Source organism: Sciurus vulgaris, assembly GCF_902686455.1.
Source record: "Sciurus vulgaris genome assembly, chromosome: 4".
In the NCBI taxonomy this organism is placed as follows: domain Eukaryota; kingdom Metazoa; phylum Chordata; class Mammalia; order Rodentia; family Sciuridae; genus Sciurus; species Sciurus vulgaris.
This window is the reverse complement of record NC_136464.1, coordinates 67868881-67893207: the sequence shown is the minus strand read 5'-3', so window position 1 is coordinate 67893207 and position 24327 is coordinate 67868881. Positions and strand designations below refer to the sequence as shown.

Here is a 24327-nt window from a genome sequence, read left to right as displayed (position 1 = left end):
GTCACACATTTTGGCGGGGGGGGGGGGCTTACTGGGGATTGATCCTAGGGGTGCTTAACCACTGACTCACATACCCATCCCTTTTATTTTGAGACAGGTTCTCACTAAATTGCTTCACACCTCACTAAATTGCTGAGGCTTCTCCATCAGCCTCCCAAGTCACTAGGATTACAGGTGTGTGCCATAAGGCAATAGAACTTACACATGGAATATAAAAAAACCAAAACAAAAACCAAAAACAACTTTAATTTACTATACTTGGTGAAATATGTTAAAGACTTAAGGATATTTCTTCTTTTACCACTGAGTAGAACTATAATTAATGAACCAATGATTTAATACCCATCTTGATTATAGATTGTAATCTCCATCAGAACAAGGATGGTATCTTCTTGTGTTTAATATATGCTTGTTAAATAAACAAATAAGTGAATAAATGACTTTTTAATTAAACATCCAAAATATGATTTAAGCATGAAGTTCATGTCAGGATTTTATTTTACCAGGTATTTCAAGATACTTGGAAGATGAACAAATAATCAATTCCATTTGTCATGTATCCTTGGCACCTGACAACTACCATTTGGTGTGTGCTGACAATAATAAATTTTAGAGGGTTTTTTTTTTTTCTAATTTTTAATGAGATGGAAAAGTTAATGGTTTTGGTGTTTAATCCTTGTAAGTAGAATTTATTTATTGACCTACAAATGTTGGGCCTAAAGTATAAAAACATAAGACTTTATTTATATATACAAATTAAATAAGAGATCTGAAATAGAATAGATTCACAGAAATTAATCATTAATATAATAAACCTATTCCCATCAAATTGTTCTCCTTTAAATATTGGTCATCTTATCAGTCCTGTCTATGGAATTTTTTCCAATGTGTAATTGAGAGTATATAAAAGCAATAGTCTATCTACCTCCATAACTTTGCTACTTTGTGTCACAAGATTCTACCTGTAGCTATTAAACTCCCTCTAGACATAGCTGAGGCTCTATTCTCTATTAATCCTGAGCATTAGAAACAAGCTTGTTTTAATGTTATTGCTATAATAGTCATTGCCTTGGCAGCTCAGGGAATAAGCTCTTTTACAGTAATCTGTAACATCAATCCCAAATCAAAGCAGAATCCTCATTTTGTTGTGCATTGACTTCTGGGACATTTTCTCACCTTGCTCAAATGCTGTCAGCAGGTGGCTCAGTTTCTCCCTCTACCAGTGATTATCCCTTTCATCTTCATAATAAGTTTTGATAACTTTACCAACTCTCCGCAGTCTGAAACATCTAAATTATAACTCCAAATTTACAGATCAAAACTGCTTCAGATCCAGAACCCCAAATTCTAGTACATGAGAATGTGGCATTTCTGTTGCAATGGAAAGAATGAATAAAAGAAAAAAGGTAAAATGGCAAAATGATCCTTTTGATCACTGAGAGTAATCAGCATGTCTAAAGGACCAACAGTGAATGAAAGAGAACTCAAAATACATTCAACATGGCATGGAAAAAGGTGGAGTTCAATCAAGAATTAAGATGCAAAAAGTAGGTTGTAGAGGGCATTAGGAACCTTGGAAGCCAATGAGTTTAGATTAAACTCAAAATTATTGAAGGATTTTTTACAGAGCTGTAACAGGATAAAATTCTCTTCTACTATGGGAACCAGTATAGGAGAATTTTCCCTGAATATGAATAGGTGAGAGGCAATATCCTATTCTTCCTCCCTCTTATCTTCCACGGGACCCTTTCTAAAGACTATGCAAAGTATGCCTTCTCGAATGAAAAGGGAGATTGTTTCCTTTATGTTTAAATTCAGTTCCATGCTATAAATTTCTAACTCTATCCAGGGACATGAGTTTCTTTCTGTTAAGAAGATCCCACAAAAGAGTCAGGCTAATTTTTTTCTTTTTCCAGACTTGTGTTTTTGGTATGCTGTTGGCACTGACAGTCCCTATGGTTACATACTCAGTTAGCCAGAGAACTTCCTTCAAGCAAGCAGAAATGTAGGAAACAGAATGGTGGAGCAAGTGGGAAGATGCCCAGCAAGACGCCTTGTCTAGAAAAGTAATGGGATTCAGAATGATGGATGAAAGAATGGCTTGTGAAACAGAGATAGGCAAAGGCAGGAGGAATAAATAACATGTGGAAAGAGCTCTGAAAGTAAAAGAAGAAAAGAAAGAATTTATTAAGAACAGCGCATAGGGGTAGAAAAAGTAATTAATATGAAGATCATAAAGAACTTTAAGTTCCTAAATTATTATTTAGAGGAAAAAGAATATTTAATTGGTGAATTTAAGGATCTGAGGTTTATATTAATGCTCCAAACATGGTCTTTTTGCACTAAAATTTATATGACAAACCTTTCTAATGATGTAAATTTCCCTAGGCCCCCAGACCTGGAGAAATGGTTTTTCAGCTTTTAGGAATCATGAGATACTTTTAAGAAGCTGATCAGACATGTGAGGTCATCTCATATGTAAAGAAAAAACACACCTATAAACAAAACATTATCTGTATAATTTTAGTGGCTTATGGATGTGGACACAGTAAAGCTTTATTCATGAACTCCAATATTCTCTGATAAAGAGATAAGAATAAAATTTTTTATCCTTATTTAACTGATGACAGCTGAAAAAAAAAATCATTATTTTCCAGAGAAGAATGACATTCTAAAATGATAAGCATTGGGAGACACAGAATGTTTCTACTTAACCCTTACTCCAAGAAATTATTAAAATCTTCACTGTTTATGTTATAATACAAATTAAATATTACATTAACAGGGCTGTCAGATTGACTTGACAACCTTTGCTTATGTGTTTTCTCTAAGGACCCAAATTATGTAAGGGAAAGTGAAAATTGTATATTTCAGCTGATCTACTTTATGTAAATTGCATGTCTGGTCAAAGTCAATAGAACAGGGCACAGAGGATGCAGACAGGAGGAGGCAAGGCAGAGAGAAAGAGTGCCAGAGAGGGACTGAGAATTGGAGAGGGATTTAGTCCACTTCTGCACAAGTGAATAAATGATGAACACAGTAAGTACAATTAAAATCGGAAAATAGAAAAACCACAAAATGATTTGCTATACAAATTTTGTATACCATAAATCTTAAGACACAAAAGTAAAATTTAAAGAGCCACATATTGCTAGATTGAATCCTGGAATAGAAATAGTTCCTTAGTGGAAAAACTATCGAGATTTATATAAAGTCTATGGCTTAGTTCATAGTATTAATTTCTTAATTTTCATAACTGTACCTTGGTTATGTAAGATGCTGGCACTGGGGAAAGTTGAGTGAAGGGTATACTAGAACTTTCTGAACTATCTTTATACTAACTTCCATAAATCTAAAATTATTTCAAAATAAAAGTTTAATTAAAAAGTCCTGAATAGAGAAAAAATGGATCCTGAAAAAAATATCAAATCATCAAATATGATATCAGAAAACTAAGTGCCAGTCCCTCTCACTTTGAATGATTCAGCAGGGTTCCTGGTACTCTGGCATTTCATCTCTATTTTCATAGTTCTCTACATCTAATCTAATCCCTTTACACCAAGTCTTGTTTCACTTATGAGGAAAGGCAAATGACTGGTTATGCTTCAGTTTTTCATATTCTTGAGATTGAGCACTTCTATTTCCTGAAGCAAAAATATTTCTCTTTATCCTTTTTCATTGATGAAATTAATCCAGAAATTAAACATTTCTGTTATTTTCAACCTTGATTCAAAATCTCAATTCCTCCTAAGATCCTATCTATAGGCACTAGATTAATTGGGTGGAATAATATCTAAAGTGTACTATTAAATGGTATGCCTTGGTGTGTTAACAGTCTAGGAAGAAAATACTACTTTTCCAATGCTTAAGGAATTATGGTGGCTGGCTTAATAAAAATAGATTCACTGAACATTTTTATGCAATCCAATAAACATGTATTAAAAACCTTTTATAAGCCACATGATGAGGAAACAAAGCTAAATGAAATCTCTGATTTCAAGGAGATTCTATTTTTAGGGAGGACATAGTCAGGTAAAGATACAATTTTAGTGTGTTCAGTGCTATTGGAGAAGTACATACAGTTTTATGAGATTAAACAAGAAAGGCATTAGAACTGTGGCCAAATACACATGTAATAATTCTTTTGCCCAGTGTTAAACACCTATAAAATAGGCTGAAGTGGTGCTTTCCCATGGCTTTTTTAAACAGATGCTTTTTCTGTACACACAGAGGATCTTTAAATTGTTATACTCTAGACACAATGTGTCTATGACATTCACTTTCTGTGGAACACATTGTTGCATTTTTGTCTAGCATGTTATTTTCTCAGTGACTATTTATCATCTGCTCTATGTTTGTCTAATGAATAAAAAGTGCAAGGTGATGAAGTAAAACTCAGCCAAATAATGAAAAGGCAACCATGCATCATTGATTTAGCAGGGTAGAAAAGGAACAAATAAAGAGCATAGGGACTGAGCTGCTTCTGAATACAAGGAAACAGCATCTGTGTTTCTCAACAAGTACAAACCATGCCAAGTAGTTGGAACCATTAGGGGTGGGGGTTGGGGGGAGAAGTCAGCCAGATTAAAAACACCCCAAAATACAAAAAAAACCCTTTTCAGTTGAATATAGGTGATCCAATAGGACATGGTCAATCAAGAAGCTAACAAAAAGCAGCCATAATGAGATTCCACATGTGTTCAAACACAGTGATTTCTCTTACTAGTACTACTAATTCAATCAAAGAAATATTTTAATATTTAGAAGTACTTGTGTTATTAATCAGCTCAGTCTGTCACAACAAAATACCATAAACTGGGGGACTTAAATAAAAGATTTGTTTCTCACATTTCTTCTTATATCAATAATCAGTAGAAAACAATAGAAAATCACAAATTGAAAACTTAGTTCTTAGATATACATCTAAAAGCAGTGTCAACTGCAGCAGAATTTCTTGAGATGTCAGTGCCTTAGGCATACCTTCCTAATTGTCAAAATGAATAGAGTATCCTGGAAAATCAGCATATCACATATGATAGGAAATAACAAAGAGTAGTTGGACTGGGGCTAGAAAAAAGGCAGTGGATGTAAAAAAAAAAAAGTGCTAATATTTGTATAATATTCTCCAGGAGACAGAATTTAAAAAATCTGAGAAATAGCAACTTTCTAAATTTATATTTCAATTGCAATATGTTGATAACTTTTTTTTGTTATGATTATGTTTTGTTTGTTTTCTTATTTTTTTTCCTTTTTTTATTAAAATTATAAATTTACATAGGGCAATGATGATTGATTCATTCTGTTATTTTTTCCCTTCCCCCCCTCCACCCCTCTTTTCCCTCTATACAGTCCTTCTTTCCTCCATTCTTACCACACTCCTTATCCCTAACCCTAAACCTAACCCTAACCCTAATGATAACCCCTCCTACCCCCCATTATATGTCCTCATCTGCTTATTAGCGAGATCATTTGTCCTTTAGTTTTTTCACATTGGCTTATCTCACTTAGCATGATATCCTCCAATTTCATCCATTTGCCTGCAAATGCCAGAATTTTATCATTCTTCGTGGTGGAGTAATATTCCATTGTATATATACACCACAGTTTCTTTATCCATTCATCAACTGAAGGGCATCTAGGTGGGTTCCACAATCTGGCTATTGTGAATTGAGCAGCTATGAACATTGATGTGGCTGTATCTCTGTAGTATGCTGATTTTAAGTCCTTTGGGTATAGGCCAAGGAGTGGGATAGCTGGGTCAAATGGTGGTTCCATTGCAAGCTTTCTGAGGAATCTCCATACTGCATTCCAGAGTGACTGCACTAATTTGCCGCCCCACCAGCAATGTATGAGTGTACCTTTTTCCCTACAACACCTATGGTTGCTTGTGTTCTTGATAATTGCCATTCTAATTGGGGTGAGATGAAATCTTAGGGTAGTTTTGATTTGCATTTCTCTTATTTCTAAAGATTTGAACATTTTTTCATATATCTGTTGATCGCTTGTACATCTTCTTCTGTGAAGTGTCTGTTCATTTCCTTAGCCCATTTGTTGATTGGATTATTTGTATTCTTGGTGTAGAGTTTCTTGAGTTCTTTATGAATTCTGGAAATTAGCACTCTATCTGAAGTATGAGTGGCAAAGATATTCTCCCACTCTATAGGCTCTCTCTTCACATTACTGATATTTTCCTTTGCTGAGAGAAAGCTTTTTAGTTTGAATCTATCCCAGTTGTTGATTCTTGCTTTTATTTCTTGTGCTATGGGGGTCCTGTTAAGGAAGTCTGCTCCTAAGCCAACAAGTTGAAGCTTTGGACCTACTTTTTCTTCTATAAGATGCAGGGTCTCTGGTCTGATTCCGAGGTCCTTGATCCATTTTGAGTTGAGTTTTGTGCAGGGTGAGAGATTGGGGTTTAATTTCATTCAGTTGCATATGGTTTTCCAGTTTTCCCAGCACCATTTGTTGAAGAGGCTATCTTTTCTCCATTGCTTATTTTTGGCACCTTTGTCTAGTATGAGAAAATTGTATTTAATTGGGTTTGTGTCCATGTCCTCTATTCTGTACCTTTGATCTACCTGTCTATTTTGGTACCAATACCATGCCGTTTTTGTTACTATTGCTTTGTAATAGAGTTGAAGATCTGGTATTGCGATACCCCCTGCTTTGCTCTTTCTACTGAGGATTGCTTTAGCTATTCTGGGTTTCTTATTCTTCCAGATGAATTTCATAATTGCTTGCTCTATTTCTGTATGGTACATCATTGGGATTTTAATTGGAATTGCATTGAATCTGTATAGCACTTTTGGTAGTATGGCCACTTTGACAATATTAATTCTTCCTGTCCATGAACACGGGAGATCTTTCCATCTTCTAAGGTGTTCTTTAATTTCTTTATTTAGTGTTCTGTAGTCCTCATTGTAGAGGTCTTTCACCTCTTTTGTGAGATTGATTCCCAAGTATTTGATTTTTTTTCGATGCTACTGTGAATGGGGTAGTTTTCCTAATTTCTCTTTCCGAAGATTCATCACTTATGTATAAAAATACATTTGATTTATGAGCATTGATCTTGTAACCTGCTACTTTACTGAGTTCACTAATGAGTTCTAAGAGTTTTCTGGTGGAATTTCCTGATTCCTCTAAATATATAATCATGTCATCAGCAAACAGGGATAGTTTGAGTTCTTCTTTTCCAATTTGTATCCCTTTAATTTCTTTGGTTTGTCTAATTGCTCTGGCTAGAGTCTCAAGAACGATGTTGAATAGAAGTGGTGAATGAGGGCATCCCTGCCTTGTTCCAGTTTTGAGGGGGAATGCTTTCAGTTTTTCACCATTTAGAATGATGTTGGCCATGGGCTTAGTGTAGATGGCCTTTACAATGTTCCCACTACCACAAGGAATGTTCCCACTACCCCAATTTTTTCTAGTGTTTTGAGCATGAAGGGATGCTGTATTTTATCGAATGCGTTTTCTGCATCTATTGAAATAATCATGTGATTCTTCACTTTTAGTATGTTGATATGGTGAATGACATTTATTGATTTCCGGATGTTGAACCAACCTTGCCTCCCTGGAATAAAACCCACTTGATCGTGGTGCACTATCTTTTTAATATATTTTTGGATGCGATTTGGTAAGATTTTGTTCAGAATTTTTGCGTCGATGTTCATTAAGGATATTGGTCTGAAATTTTCTTTCCTCAAAGTGTCTCTGTCTGGTTTAGGTATCAGGGTGATATTGGCTTCATAGAATGAGTTTAGGAGGGTTCCCTCCTCTTCTATTTCATGGAATACTTTGAGGAGTATTGGAATGAGCTCTTCTTTAAAGGTTTTGTAGAACTCGGCTGAGAACCCATCTGGTCCCGGACTTTTCTTTGTTGGTAGGCTTTTGATGACCTCTTCTATTTCATTGCTTGAAATTGATTTATTTAAGTTGTGTATGTCCTCTTGGTTCAGTTTAGGTAATTCATATGTCTCTAGAAACCTGTTGATGTCTTCGAGGTTTTCTGTTTTGTTGGAGTATAGATTTTCAAAATAGCTTCTAATTATATTTTGTATTTCACTCGTGTCTGTTTTGATATTTCCTTGTTCATTCCGAATTTTAGTAATTTGAGTTTTCTCCCTCTTTCTCTTTGTTAGTGTGGCTAAGGGTTTATCAATTTTGTTTATTTTTCAAAGAACCAACTCTTTATTTTGTTAATTTTTCTAATTGTTTCTTTTGTTTCAATTTCATTGATTTTGGCTCTGATTTTAACTATTTCCTTTCTTCTACTACTTTTGGTGTTGGTCTGCTCTTCTTTTTCTAGGGCTTTGAGGTATAGTGTTAAGTCGTTTATTTGTTGATTTCTACTTCTTTTGTTGAATGCGCCCCATGAAATAAATCTTCCTCTAAGTACTGCTTTCATATTGTCCCAGAGATTTTGATATGATGTGTCTTTGTTCTCCTTTACTTGTAAGAATTTTTTCATTTCCCTCCTGATGTCTTCTGTTATCCATTCATCTTATAATAGTGTATTATTTAATCTCCAAGTATTGGAGAAGTTTCTGTTTTTTATTATGTCATTTATTTCTAATTTCAATGCATTATGATCTGATAGAGTACAAGGTAATATCTCTATCTTCTTGTATTTGCTAACAGTAGCTTTGTGGCATAAAACATGGTCTATTATAGAGAAGGATCCATGTGCTGCTGAGAAGAAAGTGTATTCGTTCTTTGTTGGATGGTATATTCTATATAAGTCAGTTAAGTCTAAATTGTTGATTGTGTTATTGAGATGTGTGGTTTCTTTATTCAATTTTTGTTTGGATGATCTATCCAGTGGTGAGAGAGGTGTGTTAAAATTGCCTAGTATTATTGTGTTGTGGTTTATTTGATTTCTGGAATTGAGAAGGATTTGTTTGACGTACATGGATGAGCCAATGTTTGGGGCATAGATATTTATGATTGTTATGTCTTGCTGATTTATGCTTCCCTTAAGCAGTATGTAATGTCCTTCTTTATCCCTTCTGACTAGTTTTGGCTTGAAGTCCACATTATCTGAAATGAGGATGGATACTCCAGCTTTTTTGCTGTGTCCCTGTGCATGGTATGTTTTTTCCCATCCTTTCACCTTTAGTATATGGGTATCTCTTTCTATGAGATGAGTCTCTTGCAGGCAGCATATTGTTGGATTTTTCTTTTTAATCCAATCTGCCAGTCTATGTCTTTTGACTGATGAGTTCAGGCCATTAACATTCAGGGTTATTATTGTGATATGATTTGTATTCCCAGTCATTTGACTCATTTTTGTTTTTTGACATGAATTGGTTTCTCCTTTATTTGGCTATTCCTTTAGGCTAGTTCCTTCCGTTGCTGATTTGCATTGTTGTTTTTCATCTCTTCCTCATGGAATATTTTGCTGAGAATGTTCTGTAATGCTGGCTTTCTTTTTGTAAATTCCTTTAGCTTTTGTTTATCATGGAAGGATCTTATCTCATCGTCAAATCTGAAATTAAGTTTTGCTGGGTATAAGATTCTTGGTTGACATCTATTTTCTTTCAGGGCCTGGTAAATGTTGTTCCAGGCCCTTCTAGCTTTTAGGGTCTGCATTAAAAAATCTGTTGATATTCTTATTGGTTTCCCCCTGAATGTAATCTGATTCTTTTCTCTCGCGGCATTTAAAATTCTGTCTTTATTTTGTATGTTAGGTACTTTCATAATAATGTGCCTTGGTGTAGGTCTGTTGTAATTTTGGATATTTGGAGTCCTATAAGCCTCTTGTACTTGGTTTTCCATTTCATTATTCATATTTGGAAAATTTTCTGATATTATTTCATTGAATAGATTGTTCATTCCTTTGGTTTGTTTCTCTAAGCCTTCCTCAATCCCAATAATTCTTAAATTTGGCCTTTTCATGATATCCCATAATTCTTGTAGATTCTGTTCATGATTTCTTAACATCTTTTCTGTTTGGTCAATTTTGTTTTTAAGATTAAATATTTTGTCTTCAATATCTGAGGTTCTGTCTTCCAGGTGTTCTATCCTATTGGTTATGCTTTCTATGGATTTTATAACTTGGTTGATTGTTTCCTTCATTTCAAGGATTTCTGTTTGGTTTTTTTTCAGTATCTCTAACTCTTTATTGAAATGATCTCTTGTTTCCCATATTTGCTCTTTTCACTGTTGATTGGTGCGATCATTTAATGCCTGTATTTGCTCTTTCATCTCCTCCTTCAATGCCTGCATTTGCTCTTTCATCTCCTGGTTTGCTTCCCTGATTGTTTTAATTCTGTACATTCTGAACTCCCTTTCGGACATTTCTTCTGCTGTGCTGTCATTGGGTTTTATTGATATAGTATCTAGGTTTGTTTGGGACATTTTCTTCCCTTGTTTTCTCATATTGGTCAGATGTCAGTGGGACTCTGTGATATTGCAGATTTCCTCTGTTGGCTTATAGTGTCCCTGTAGATTTTCAGTGTATCACCTCCCAGCCTTCAGTAGCCTGAAGTCTTGGGGTAACTGGATAATCCAGTGCTTCCCAAGAAAGCTGCCCCTAGCACGCTACTGGTTCCAGGGAGAGAGACCTGGAGAGGTCTCTGGCTGCCCTGCCCTGGTCCCAGAGGCTGCTTGCGGGTTGGAGGTCTCCACTGGCTTGGGGACTTGTGGCTGGCTCTGTGTAGAACGGCTCTCACTGGGCGGTCTGCTCCGAGAAGCTTGCCTAGAAAGGCGCTTCCCGCCGGAGGGAGCCGGGCTGCTTGGGGACGTCCCTGGCTGCCCTGTCCTGGTCTCTGAAGCAACCTGTGGGTGGGCCAGAGCCGCATGCTGGCTCAGGGACTTGGAGCTGGTTGTGTGCAGAAAGGCTCTCACTGGGGGGCCTGCTCTGAGAAGCTGGAGAATCTGGCCCTGTGGGAGGAGAGCACCGCTGGAGTGCTCAGGGCTGCCTGGGGGAGACTCTAGCTGCCTTGCCCTACTCTAATAAGCAGCCCAAATACGGGCCTGCCGCCCGGCCGAGCTTCACCGGGTGGGGGAAACTCACCCTGTAGTTCTATTTTAGTCCGAGTCTCTCAATGACTCTTCTTCTTGAATCTGTTGATAACTTTTTGAATGTAGCTGTGGACGCAATTTAACAGAACATTAAGATGAAATATGGGACCGTTTGTGTGTGTGTGTGTGTGTGTGTGTGTGTGTGTGTCCTAAGTTTTATCCTGAATGTGTAGAGTTCCTTGAGCTAGAACATTTTTTATCAGTCCTCCATGTCCTTCTGTGGAATGGTATCGACAGGTTTTTTCCCATAACTTGTTAAAGTGTAACAAAGAATGATTTTTTTTTTTTTTTAATTTGGGAAAAGAGAATCTAACACAAACACAAATACAGTTTATACATTTGGACATTGTACTTTTTTTTTTTTAATTCAACACAAGTGTATATTATTCAACACAAAGTCAAATCATTCAGTATGCAGATTTAAAAAAAAAAAAAGAGCAAGATTCCAAGAGATTAAATTACTTGTCCATGGTCTCAAACTTCTTTTAGAATCAAAATTTATAATTGTACAGATACCAATAATTAAATAACTAAACTAATGGAGTAAGAAAGAATGGTCAAACATTATGGATGTTTATTCAAAGGAATATTTACTTAGCTATGCGCCAATTTCCGAGTTAATTCTTAATATTATGCAGATTTCTAAGTTCTCTTTCAAGTCCCTTGATCAACTTGGCCCCTGTTAACTCACAGGAGGTGCAACTTTAATTTTTTTTTAATTTATTTTTATTGTAAACAAATGGGATACATATTGTTTCTGTTTGTACATGGAGTAACAGCATACCATTTGCATATTCATAAATTTACATAGAGTAATGATGTTTGATTCATTCCATTATTTTTTTCCTTCCCCCCCCACCCCTCCCACCTCTCTTTTCCCTCTATACAGTCCCGCCTTCCTCCATTCTTGTCCCACTCCCACCCCCCATTAAGTGTCATCATCCGCTTATCAGTGAGATCATTCCTCTTTTGGATTTTTGAGATTGGCTTATCTCACTTAACATGATATTCTCCAATTTCATCCATTTGCCTGCAAATGCCATAATTTTATTATTCTTTATAGCTGAGTAATATTCCATTGTATATATATACCACAGTTTCTTTATCCATTCATCAATTGAAGGGCATCTAGGTTGGTTCCATAGTTTGGCTATTGTGAATTGAGCCGCTATGAACATTGATGTGGCTGTATCTCTGTAGTATGCTGATTTTAAGTCCTTTGGGTATAGGCTGAGGAGTGGGATAGCTGGGTCAAATGGTAGGTCCATTCCAAGTTTTCTAAGGAATCTCCACACTGCTTTCCAGAGTGGCTGCACTAATTTGCAGTCCCACCAGCAACGTATGAGTGTACCTTTTTCCCCACAACCTCTCCAACACCTATTGTTGCTTGTGTTCTTGATAATCGCCATTCTAATTGGGGTGCAATGGAATCTTAGTGTAGTTTTGATTTGCATTTCTCTTATTACTAAAGATGTTGCACATTTTTTCATATATCTGTTGATTGCTTGTACATCTTCTTCTGTGAAGTGTCTATTCATTTCCTTAGACCATTTGTTGATTGGGTTATTTGTATTCTTAGTGTAGAGTTTTTTGAGTTCTTTATATATTCTGGAAATTAGTGCTCTATCTGAAGTATGAGAGGCAAAGATATTCTCCCACTCTGTAGGCTCTCTCTTCCCATTGCTGATAGTTTCCTTTGCTGAGAGAAAGCTATTCAGTTTGAATCTATCCCAGTTATTGATTCTTGCTTTTATTTCTTGTGCTATGGGGGTCTGGTTAAGGAAGTCTGATCCTACGCCAACAAGGTGAAGATTTGGACCTACTTTTTCTTCTATAAGATGCAGGGTCTCTGGTCTGATTTCAAGGTCCTTGATCCATTTTGAGTTGAGTTTTGTGCAGGGTGAGTGATAGGGGTTTAATTTCATTCTGTTGTATATGGTTTTCCAGTTTTCCCAGCACCATTTGTTGAAGAGGCTATCTTTTCTCCATTGCATATTTTTGGCCCCTTTGTCTAGTATGAGAAAATTGTATTTATTTGGGTTTGTGTCCGTGTCCTCTATTCTGTACCATTGATTAACCTGTCTATTTTGGTGCCAATACCATGCTGTTTTTGTTACTATTGCTTTGTAGTAGAGTTGAAGTTCTGGTATTGCGATACCCCCTGTTTCATCCTTCCTGCTAAGGATTGCTTTCGCTATTCTGGGTTTCTTATTCTTCCAGATGAATTTCATGATTGCTTGCTCTATTTCTCTGAGGTACATCATTGGGATTTTAATTGGAATTGCATTGAATCTGTATAGCACTTTGGGTAGTATGGCCATTTTGACAATATGAATTCTGCCTATCCAAGAACATGGGAGATCTTTCCATCTTCTAAGGTCTTCCTTAATTTCTTTCTTCAGTGTTTTGTAGTTTTCATTGTAGAGATCTTTTACCTCTTTGGTTAGATTGATACCCAAGTATTTTATTTTTTTTTGAGGCTATTGCAAATGGAATTGTTTTCCTCATTTCCCTTTCAGCTGTTTCATTGCTTGAGTATAAAAGTGCTGTAGATTTATGCGTGTTGATTTTACAGACTGCTATTTTGCTGAATTCATTGATGAGGTCTAGAAGTTTTCTGGAGGAGGTTTTTGGATCCTCTAAATATAGAATCATGTCATTCGCAAATAGTGACAGCTTAAGTTCCTCTTTTCCTATTCGTAGCCCTTTAATTTCTTTAGTCTGCCTAATTGCTCTGGCTAGAGTTTCGAGGACAATGTTGAATAGAAGTGGTGAAAGAGGACATCCCTGTCTTGTTCCCATTTTTAAAGGGAATGGTTTCAGTTTTTCTCCATTAAGAATGATGTTGGCCATGGGCTTAGCATAAATAGCCTTTATAATGTTGAGGTATGTTCCTACTATCCCTATTTTTTCTGGTATTTTCAGCATGAAGGGGTGTTGTATATTGTCAAATGCTTTTTCTGCGTCAATTGAAATAACCATATGATTCTTATCCTTAAGTCTATTGACATGATGGATTATGTTGATTGATTTACAGATGTTAAACCATCCTTGCATTCCAGGAATGAACCCCACTTGATCATGGTGCACAATTTTCTTAATATGTTTTTGGATACGGTTTGCCAATATTTTGTTAAGGATCTTAGCATCTGTATTCATCAAGGATATTGATCTAAAATTTTCTTTCCTTGATGTGTCTTTTCCTAGTTTGGGTATGAGGGTGATATTAGCTTCATAGAATGAGTTCAGTATGGTACCCTCCTTTTCTATTTCCTGGAATATTTTGAGAAGTATTGGAATGAGTTCTTCTTTGAAGGTCTTGTAGAACTCGGCTGAGAATCCGTCTGGTCCTGGGCTTTTCTTGGATGGTATTCTTTTAATGGCTTCTTCTATTTCATTGCTCGATATTGATCAGTTTAAATCGTGTATGTCCTCCTGGTTCAGTTTGGGAGGAGCATATGTCTCTAGAAATTTGTCAATGTCTTTGGTAGTTTCTATTTTGTTGGAATACAGATTTTCAAAGTAGCTTCTCATTATGTTCTGTATTGGACATTGTACTTAATATCATTGGTCATCAATTTTGTCAATTATAAAATGAGAAAACAAATCTGACCTTTAAGATATTTCCAAATTTTGAAACTTCATTTTTTTATGTGATCAAACTTCTATGTGCAGACTCCAGAGAATAGTCTTAGAAAAAATTTTAAACCTCCATTTTTTTATTTGACCAAAGTTCTATGTGTAGATTCCTGAGAATAGTTTTAGAATATATTTTAAAAATATCTTTCTTATATTCTAACTTTACTATTTTACTTTTGCATAATTTTTAAGTTTTAGAAAGAAATTTCTCCTATTTTAATAGATATATTTTCTCACTACACCCTGTGAGAATAATCTCAGTCTCCATTTTTTAAACAAGGAAGCTAAGAGAAGAAATGACTCATTGTAGATTATCCCACTAGTAAATGGTAGAGACTTAGATTCACCTTTTTGACTCTGCATTTCGTTTCTACAAGTCTCATAGTACATTCTACTCTTCAGCCTATATATATATACCATTTTAGTAGAAAATGAAAGATTATTCTTCATAGTATTTCATAAGCATTTATTGAATACATGGCATATACTTGTCCTGAGCTTTAGGGTCATATTAATTAAGCCAGATGAACCTATACATATGTTTATAAAACTGAAGATTTCACCAGTTTATATTGTCTCCTTTCTACCTTTCCTAATCTCTATCCTTCCATATACTGTGACAAAAGATGCCTTCTTTGACATTACTTAGAATTTGCCTTCAAATGGGCATGGACTTGAAGATGTGTCAAGAATTAAACCTAATAGGGAAAAGTGTACTATTATATCTTAATTTTCTGTGTGTGACTTCTTGATTCTAATACATGGGAAATGGTTCCTTTATACAGCTAGGCTAACGATGGAATAATATGGTTGACTGAAGAATAATTTTCACTTTTATGTAAAAAGATGTAACATGAAGTCTTGTTTGCATTAGCAGCTATCCAAATAAAGAGTTCTAATGCTAGTGAACATATGTCAAGTTCAGGTGAAACACAGTAATTTTGCAAACAATAATAATTCACTGTTAGCTTTCCTTCACTATAATAAATACCTGAGATAGTCAACTTTTAAAGAGGAAAAGTTTAGTTTGGCTCACAATTTAGGCGGTTTTATTCCATGATCAATTGGCCCCATTGCTTTTAGGCCTGTGTTGAGGCAGCACATTTTGGTAGCATCATATAACAGAGCAAAACCACTGACCACATAGACATGATGGAAGAGAAAGAAAGAGATCAGGGTTCCACAATCCCCTTTGAGGACATGCCCTCAGTGACCTGAAGACCCTCCATTCAGATCACGCACCTCTTAAAGTTTCTGCCACTTCCAGTAGCACCACTTTGGAGACAAAGCCTTTACCCATAGGGACCTTTAGGGGACTCAAGATTCAAACTATGGTATTCACTAAAAAAGATTTTATAACTTTGGGCTATCTCATTGTAATGGAAAGATCACCTAAGCTTTGCACATTAGACCATTGGGAATTGAACATGCAGTGTACCAATATAATTACTGTGCAGTATTTTGGCTGTTTGAGTTATCAGAAGCTGGAAAAGGTTGAGAAAGATTCTAATTTGTATTTCTCTTTATTACTAACAGATAATTGACATTGTGGGGATTCGAGTAAAGAGTATATCTTGGTGGTGAAGAGCACTAACTGGGGAGACAATGATATTCAAAATACTAGATTCAGAGGGGAGTTGAATTTAGAAGTGAAGGACTGAATTCCAGATTTAAGATTAATAATCTGAGGATAGAGAATGTTCTCCAAGGCCTGGATTAGACTGTGGCTTTAGGATTAAGAGGAAGGGATGGACCTGGACTTGAGATGGGGTCATCAAAGAGGACATATAATTGGAAACTCTTAAATCTCTTCAATTAATCATTTATTAAAGGTTATTGAAAACAGCCACATCTCTTCAAATATCCATACATACCTAAACCAAGCTTTCTAGCAGGTTTTATTTCCAAGCCCTTTGGGAAAGACAGTTAAATTCCTACTTAGACTTATTTGGTAACTAAAGTCAGAGGAGTAGATCCTTGGAAGTCTCTGGGTCAGAGACTACTAAAAATATTACTATATATTTACTAATATATTTATTTATTATTTTTATTTATTTTATTTATTTATTATTTTATTATATTTATTAGTAAGTATATTTACTAATATAAAATATATTTACTAATATACTAATATATTTACTAATATATTACTAAAAATATACTTAATTTGTGACCCAGAAAATGAAGTACTTGGTTTCATTTGTAGAAAAAACCTACATATTTTGCATTGCTAAAACATGACTGAGAGGCATTTGTGTTAAATGATTCTTAGGCTTAAGAGAAAAATGTATGTGTGTACTGATTAAAAGTTAAGGTTTACTTTATTAATATTCATTCTTTGTGATCATCAGTTCATGGAAAAACTGAGGAAAAAATGAGGCAAGGAGAAAGAAAACACTAGTATTATGTTTGTTTTGTAGTTTTAAAAACTATATACATGCTACATACCTTAATTGTGCTTGCATAAGATCAGATCATTTAGGAAAGAATTTACTCAATTATTAGCCATATATATAGTTTTAGGCTTATCATGGAAAGATCTATATCCTGCTCCTAAGACTATAAAATGCTGTTTTATGCCTTGACAGAAGCAATTAATGAATACGCTAGAAATAAATTTAAATTTCCTTGGAATCTGTAGCCTTGAATTGTTGTATGTCCTCCAATTTCTTTGCTATCAGAAACAGTTTAAGGCAATTTCACACTTATAAAAGACATACATTTCTTCACTAAAACATCGATATTTAAATTTTATTCTAGTATGCTTAACATAAATATAAATGATTCTGTTTTAATTCTAATGTATCTATGCTTTAATTTATGGTTTTACTAACTGGAGGTATCAGAGCACTGAGATTTCTTTGACATATTGGTTTTTATCTTACTGTTTACACTTACATTTGAAAATATTAGAGCAATATGTATTTCTGATTTTCTTTTATTTTATATACTTTATTTAATAATAAAAATATTAAACTTCAGAAGCTTGGTAAGATAATCAAGAATTATATCAATATTCAATTCAGTTATTCCTAGGAAAAGATCCTAAGAAAAAAGTATCAAAATAAATTATGTAATAGCAATCTCTGGAGATAATCAACTATATTGTTAATGTCATGATCCAAAGAATCTAGCAATATGTTATAATCCAAAATTGTGAATATAAGTTGCAACCATAGCTTGATCAAATCTCATCTCCACAAGATGATGAGTAGGTTAAGATTCTTATTTTGCAATCTGATAGACTATATTTTAGGCATGGAAAACAAACGCAATGGGTTACATTTCATGTGATTTTCTTTCTCTCTTTTTTTGCTTCAACAAATATAATTTAGGACTTTCAGGGTTAAGAATGAGCAAGTCTCAGACAAATGAGAATGAACTGGTGAACTTATCAATTGTCCTTGACTCTTCTGCCTACATGGAAAATGAATGTAATTCACAAGTATATAAATTTTCATCTGAGATATGAAGTCAAAATTTTATTTGAATAACAGATTATATAGAAAAAACTAGGTCCCTGATGTGTGTAGTCACATCAGTTTTCAATTGCCTACCTCTGAATTTCATACCATGCGAGAAAAGTCAACCCAGTTGTTTTTTTCCCAAAGTCACTGTAGCAATATTTTCTACTAAATGTATTAAAATACATTCCCAACTTCTGGACACATTCAAATGAATCTAGAGATTCAGAGATGCCTTTGGAAATGATAATGATTAAGCTGAGTCTTGATCAATGAATAAGAATCAACAAGGTGAAAAAAGACTTTTCGCTTGAGGTAAAACCATAGCAGACACTATGAAGTACCTGCAATTACAACAGGAAAAAAAAAAAAAAAAAAAAAAAAAAAAAAAAAAAACCCAGTCAATAAATGGGCTTAAGAACTGAACAGACACTTCACAGATGAAGAAATACAATTGATCAATAAATATATGAGAAAATGTTCAACATTCCTAGCAATTAGAGAAATTCAGATCAAAACTATTCTTTCATCTCACTTCAGTCAGAATGGCAATTATCACGTATACAAGTAACAATAAATGTTGGTGAGGATGTGGGGCAAAAGATACACTCACATATTGCTGGTAAGACTGCAGATTTGTGCAGTCACTATGGAAAGCAGTATGGAGATTCCTAAGAAAACTTGGAATGGAACCACCATTTGACCCAGCTATTACACTCCTCGGTTTGTACCTGTTACTTAAAATCAGCATATTACAGAGACACAGACACATCAGTGTTTATAACAGATCAAGTTACAGTAGCTAAACTAGGGAACCAACCTAGATGTTCTTCAACAGATGAATGGATAAAGAAAATGTGGTATATATACACAATGGAATATTTCTCAGCCTTAAAGAAGAATGAGATTATGACATTTGCAGATAAATGGATGAAACTAGACAATATCATGCTAAGTGAAATAAGCCAAACAAAACAACAACAACAACAACAACAACAACAAAAAAAAAACAAAGGCTGAAAGTTTTCTCTGATAAGGAGATGCTGATCCATAGTAGGGGCTTGGTAGGAAAGAATGAAGGAACTGTGGATTATGCACAGGGGAGTGAAGAAAGTGGATATGGTGGCAGGAAGGATAGCAGAATGAATCGGACATTACTACCCTATGTACATATATGATTACCCAACCTGTGTGATTCTACAACATGTACAATCAGAAGAATGAGAAATTATACTCCCTTTATGTATGGTGTGTCAACATACATTCCACTGTCATGTATAACTAAATAGGACAAATAAAATTTTTTAAAAAACTCAAAAAAAAAAAAAAAAAAAAAGAAAGAAAGAAAGAAAACCTACAATTTCTGCTTTGAAGAACCAGAAATTAAGATGCAGGAAGAACACAGCCACTGGAATCTACTTGTGTGTTGGAGGGAGGGAAGAAACATTATTCCATAAAAGAGTAATCTAGAAAATGATGAAGGCAGTCAGAGGAAAATGACCTATAAATATAGGAAATAATGGTTTAAATGACTTCTCACTTCTCTTCAGAAACAGAGGAGGCCAGAAGACATGGGCCCAAAATTGTCAAAGGGTTGAAAGGAAAAATCTATCAACCCAGAATTCTATATCAATTCAAATGTATTCTTCAAAAATGAAGGTAAAATAAGGAACTTTTTAGACTAGAGAATTTATCATCAGCAGATGTACATAGACTGCAAGAAATGTTCAAGGAAGTTCTCAGGGTGATGAGAAATATCAGACTAAAGCTCAGAACTTGAGAAAGTAATGAAGAGAATATAAAATTGTAAATATGAAAGATAACATCTATTTAATGAAACACATATGAATTTTAAAAATCATACAATAGCTGCAGATAAAGCTCAGTGGTAAAGCACATGCCTGGGTTTGGTCCCCAGAACAACCCTGCTCCCTCTACACTAAAAGAGTCTACCATTGTGCTGAGGGATTTAAATATGTAAATGTAACTACCATGACAACTGTAATTTAAAGTCTGGAGAGTTGCAGTAAATTGGCCTATATAGGTACAAGCTTTCTGTGTTTTATATTAAGTAGTATTAACCCTAAGCAGACTGTAAAAAGTTTACTGTTTACATTTAGAGGTAAAGTGTCAATAAATATATTAAAATGGAATCCTTAAAAAATTTAGTAATCCAAAGAAGTTAGAAAGAAGGAACTAAGGGAAACAAAATGGAAAAGGCAAATGAAAATCAACACATTAGATCTAAATCTAACCAAATCAACAGTTATAATAAATTTTAATATGCTAAATACTCTAAATATAAATTAGATGTTATCATAAAGAAATAACAAAAAGGATCAATTATTGATTTCTATAAGAATGCACTTTAAACATACAGCTGTGGAGAGAATGAAAGTAAATGGATTGGAAATTATATTATGTAAACAGTAAACATAAGAAAGTGAAGGGAGCAGACCCAATATTAATATCAGATAAAATAAGACTTCAAGACAAAATACAACCAGAGACAAAAGAGAATATTTCTTAATGATAAATGTTCCATTCAGAAGAAAGAAAAAGTCATATGTATACTTAATAACAGATTTTTAAAATACATGAAGCAAAATTTGACAGAATTAAAGAGAAGCATACAATTTCATTATCATACGGATATCAACACATTTCCCTCATAATTTGATAGAATATCTAGACAAAATTCAGTAAAGGGATAAATGATCTGAACAACACTATTAACCACCTGGACCAAAATGATATCCCCAACTACAAAATACATATTATTTTCAAACGTACATGTTATGGTCACCAAGAAAGGAAATAAACTACACAAAGTATGTTTTGTGACCACAATGGAATTAAATAAGAAATCAGTAACAGTAAGATATCTAAGAATTTACTGAAGGCAAATCAAAGAATATGAAAATTTATTGAGGGATGGCCTTCTGAAAAGAGTGTTGAAACTTATGTGCAAATATTATTATATGGAAAATATTTATAAAGATAAAAGGACAACAATTATTATTAGATGTCCAAACTACAAATTTTGGATAATAATAAAATCTTACAAAGGAAACCTTATGAGTGAAGATTCCCAAATAAAATAGGGAAGGTAGAGAAACAAACAAATATATTAGTTAGCACTTAGGGTAAAAGTTCACATTTCTAGGAAAGATAAACCCTGGTCATTTCATTTAGAAGCCCTGTCTATCCTGAGAAAAAGAAGCTTTACAACTTCTGTTCCTGTTCAACTTGGGGAACCCAGAATACTCACTTCAACTATTTGTATTGTAGTTTCCTGTTATTCTTACCAACCTTGGCCATGGTCTCTTAGAAGAATTAATGAATTAATAATCTGAAACTATTGGGGTAATTTGAAAAAATGGTTCATTCAGGGATTTTGTCTTAGAGTAGTACTATTAGATGTTCAGTGGCTAAATTGTACGCTTTTTCTTGTAGAACAAAAGTTTGTGGATACAAATCTTGTTTGAACTTCATCTCTTCTATCTGGTGGTGCAGAAAGCTAACATTTACTCTGAGAAGTCTAAGAAAAGGGTAACTCTAGGGACTAGAGGCATAGACTTTAATCATCTCCTGACTGACAGTTGGTGAGTGGTACTTTGAAAGCTGGGCACATAGGTAGTGGTTAGATTCTCATGTATGGAATGTTCTTTTCTCTGCTTGCCCCTAAGTGACCATTAGCTAGTTCTTAATTAAAAACTACAAAGTATAGAAGCCTGGTTCAATAAATGGTGGCACTGTAAGGGAAGACAGTTATATATATAAATAAGCAACATTTTTATTTTTTACTTAGAAAACTTATTTTTAAAATGCAAGCATAGTTGGAAAATACTTCTTTCCTTAGTATGCAGTCATATTTGGGTGAAATGTATCCATAAAACAGATTTAAGTAAGGTAACTTTCTAATCTTTGTTAAAAACCTATCATAATAATATAATTACATCAAGTTCTTTTATTCTGTTTTCATAGTACCATGTTCTCTGAATTTGTTACAGTTTTACATTTGGTTCTGTAACTTAGAGTAACATTTTTTCCTCCACTAGACTGTAAATTATAAAGGCAAATATGTTTGTTTGCTTATAATATTTTGAGCACTTAGCATAGTGATTGGCACAAAGTGGACATTTAGGAAATACCTTTTTTTTAATTTCTTTTTTTAGTTGTTGATGAACCTTTATTTTATTCATTTATTTATATGTGGTGCTGAGAATTGAACCCAGTGCCTGACACATTCAAGGCAGGTGCTCTAACACTGACCTACAAACCTAGCCCATTAGCAAATACCTTTAATAGAAAATATTAATGATGAAGTTGTATTCTTCTAGCCCCATCCATCTCTCCTCATTCATGTATAAAACTTCATTAAAACTTGGTATAAATTAGATCAATTTAGCCATTACACAATGTATACATATTTCAAAACAAAATTACACAATAAATGAAAATTAAAAATAAAGTGAGTCCTGTTTCATGTAAAAAAAAAGTGACATAAACACTAGATTCGGATAAATATATATTAAGTTCTTCATAAATAGCAAATTGTTTTGCAAATATCATTATCTTATTTTTATGGTCCTTATCCCCTTTACTTCTTTCAATGTTCACTAAAATTTCTTCTTACTCCATTTCTTTCTCCACTTTTCTTCCTCCTTTGCTGTATCCCTTTTTCTGTATCCTGATTGTCTTCCTTCATGTTCATTACCTCTAACTCAGTTTTTTCCTGTAAGGGTGATGGAGATGATGATGATGATGACAATGAGGATGATGATGAAGATTATCACCACCACAGATGAAAACTGGGGTAAAACTTCATTAGTATTATAAGGGTAAGAATACAAAAGATGAAGTATACACGGTTATGATTCCTGAAGTCTGTGAAATTATTTATTTTTGCCCTTTGTAGTTTCTCCACATTTTACATTATTTAATACCCATGTCTTTTTCTCTTTGAAAAATTAAAAGAATGAAGAAAATAATAATAATGCTGATGTACCAGCATTTCAGAAAGAGAAGGCAATTTTATAGCCATGTCTTTCTTCCTCTCAACTATGGGCTGTTGTATAGGACATGAGTTTAACCCAGTTAGGACTATCTCATTCACTCACACCAAAACAGCAAATCTGTTAGCAGATAAAATTAGGACCTAATTATTTATTTTTTAAAAATCAAAATACATCATTAATTTATATTAGAATGAAATATTTATATTCTACAAAATAAATAAAATTTAAGATTAAAGTATTTCCTTAACTCATTTGATATCAATATTTGTATTTCTTTTCACTTACTTGGAAACTAGAATTCCTAAAGATATTAACATAATTATTCATGGGAAAGTGAACAAGTTAATGAATTATATGAGAACTTAATAATACATATATTAATTATAAAATAAAAACACCAATATAATTACTATGTGTTTTTACATTTTCTTTTTTTTTCTTTGTCTTACAAGACGTATCTCCTAGAAACATATACTCAAATTACTGAGTTTTCAAGTTACTTAAAAGATGTCTTCTCTTTGTGACTAAACCACCAAGTATAGTTAGTCTCGTTTGTTTCATTTTGGCTTTATTTTTTAAAGAAATTTCTTTGGTATTTTGATCTAGGTTAATTATGTACACTTTCTTCATATGATTATCTTTTAAAAAGATTTGCTGTCACATAACTTACAATTTACCCATTAAAGTATACAATATCATTTTCCACTGCCACAAAATAAAGTGGAAAACAAAATGATTTTTAGAATATTCATATGGTTGTTCAAGCATTAACACAATCTTAAGTTTATATGATTTTTGTTCCTCTAAAAACAAATAATGACTCAGCCACTGCCGCTGCTGCCACCTGTGCTGCTGACTGAAGGTCTATTCTTGGGATGCCACTACTGCTGCCCAGAGGTCTGCTGCCAGGGTTTTGCCACCATTACCATTGTGGTGCTCAGCTGGCTCTGTCCAGGGACACTGGTCAGGGCCTGGAGGTCCAGTGTTGGGGTGCCTGTGGATTTGGCTTCACCTGAGATCTTCCTGCTGAATGAGCTAGTGACCACCATCTTGCTGCTTCTTTGCATGGTCACTCCTTTGTGTGAGCAAATCCCTGGTGGTCTCTCTGCAAGTTGGAACAGCATTGAGATCTTGAGAAAGCAACGTGGTGAGCCTGGGGTTTCTGAAGCCCAGAACTGCCAGAT

The 24327-nt window shown here is 34.3% G+C and overlaps 1 protein-coding gene across 1 annotated transcript in view; it reads left to right on the top strand.

Annotated features, from left to right (window-relative positions):
• PHYHIPL (phytanoyl-CoA 2-hydroxylase interacting protein like) overlaps positions 1–24327 on the top strand; it is a 133171-nt gene that overhangs the window by 23594 nt on the left and 85250 nt on the right. The gene's annotated exons all lie outside the window — the stretch shown is intronic.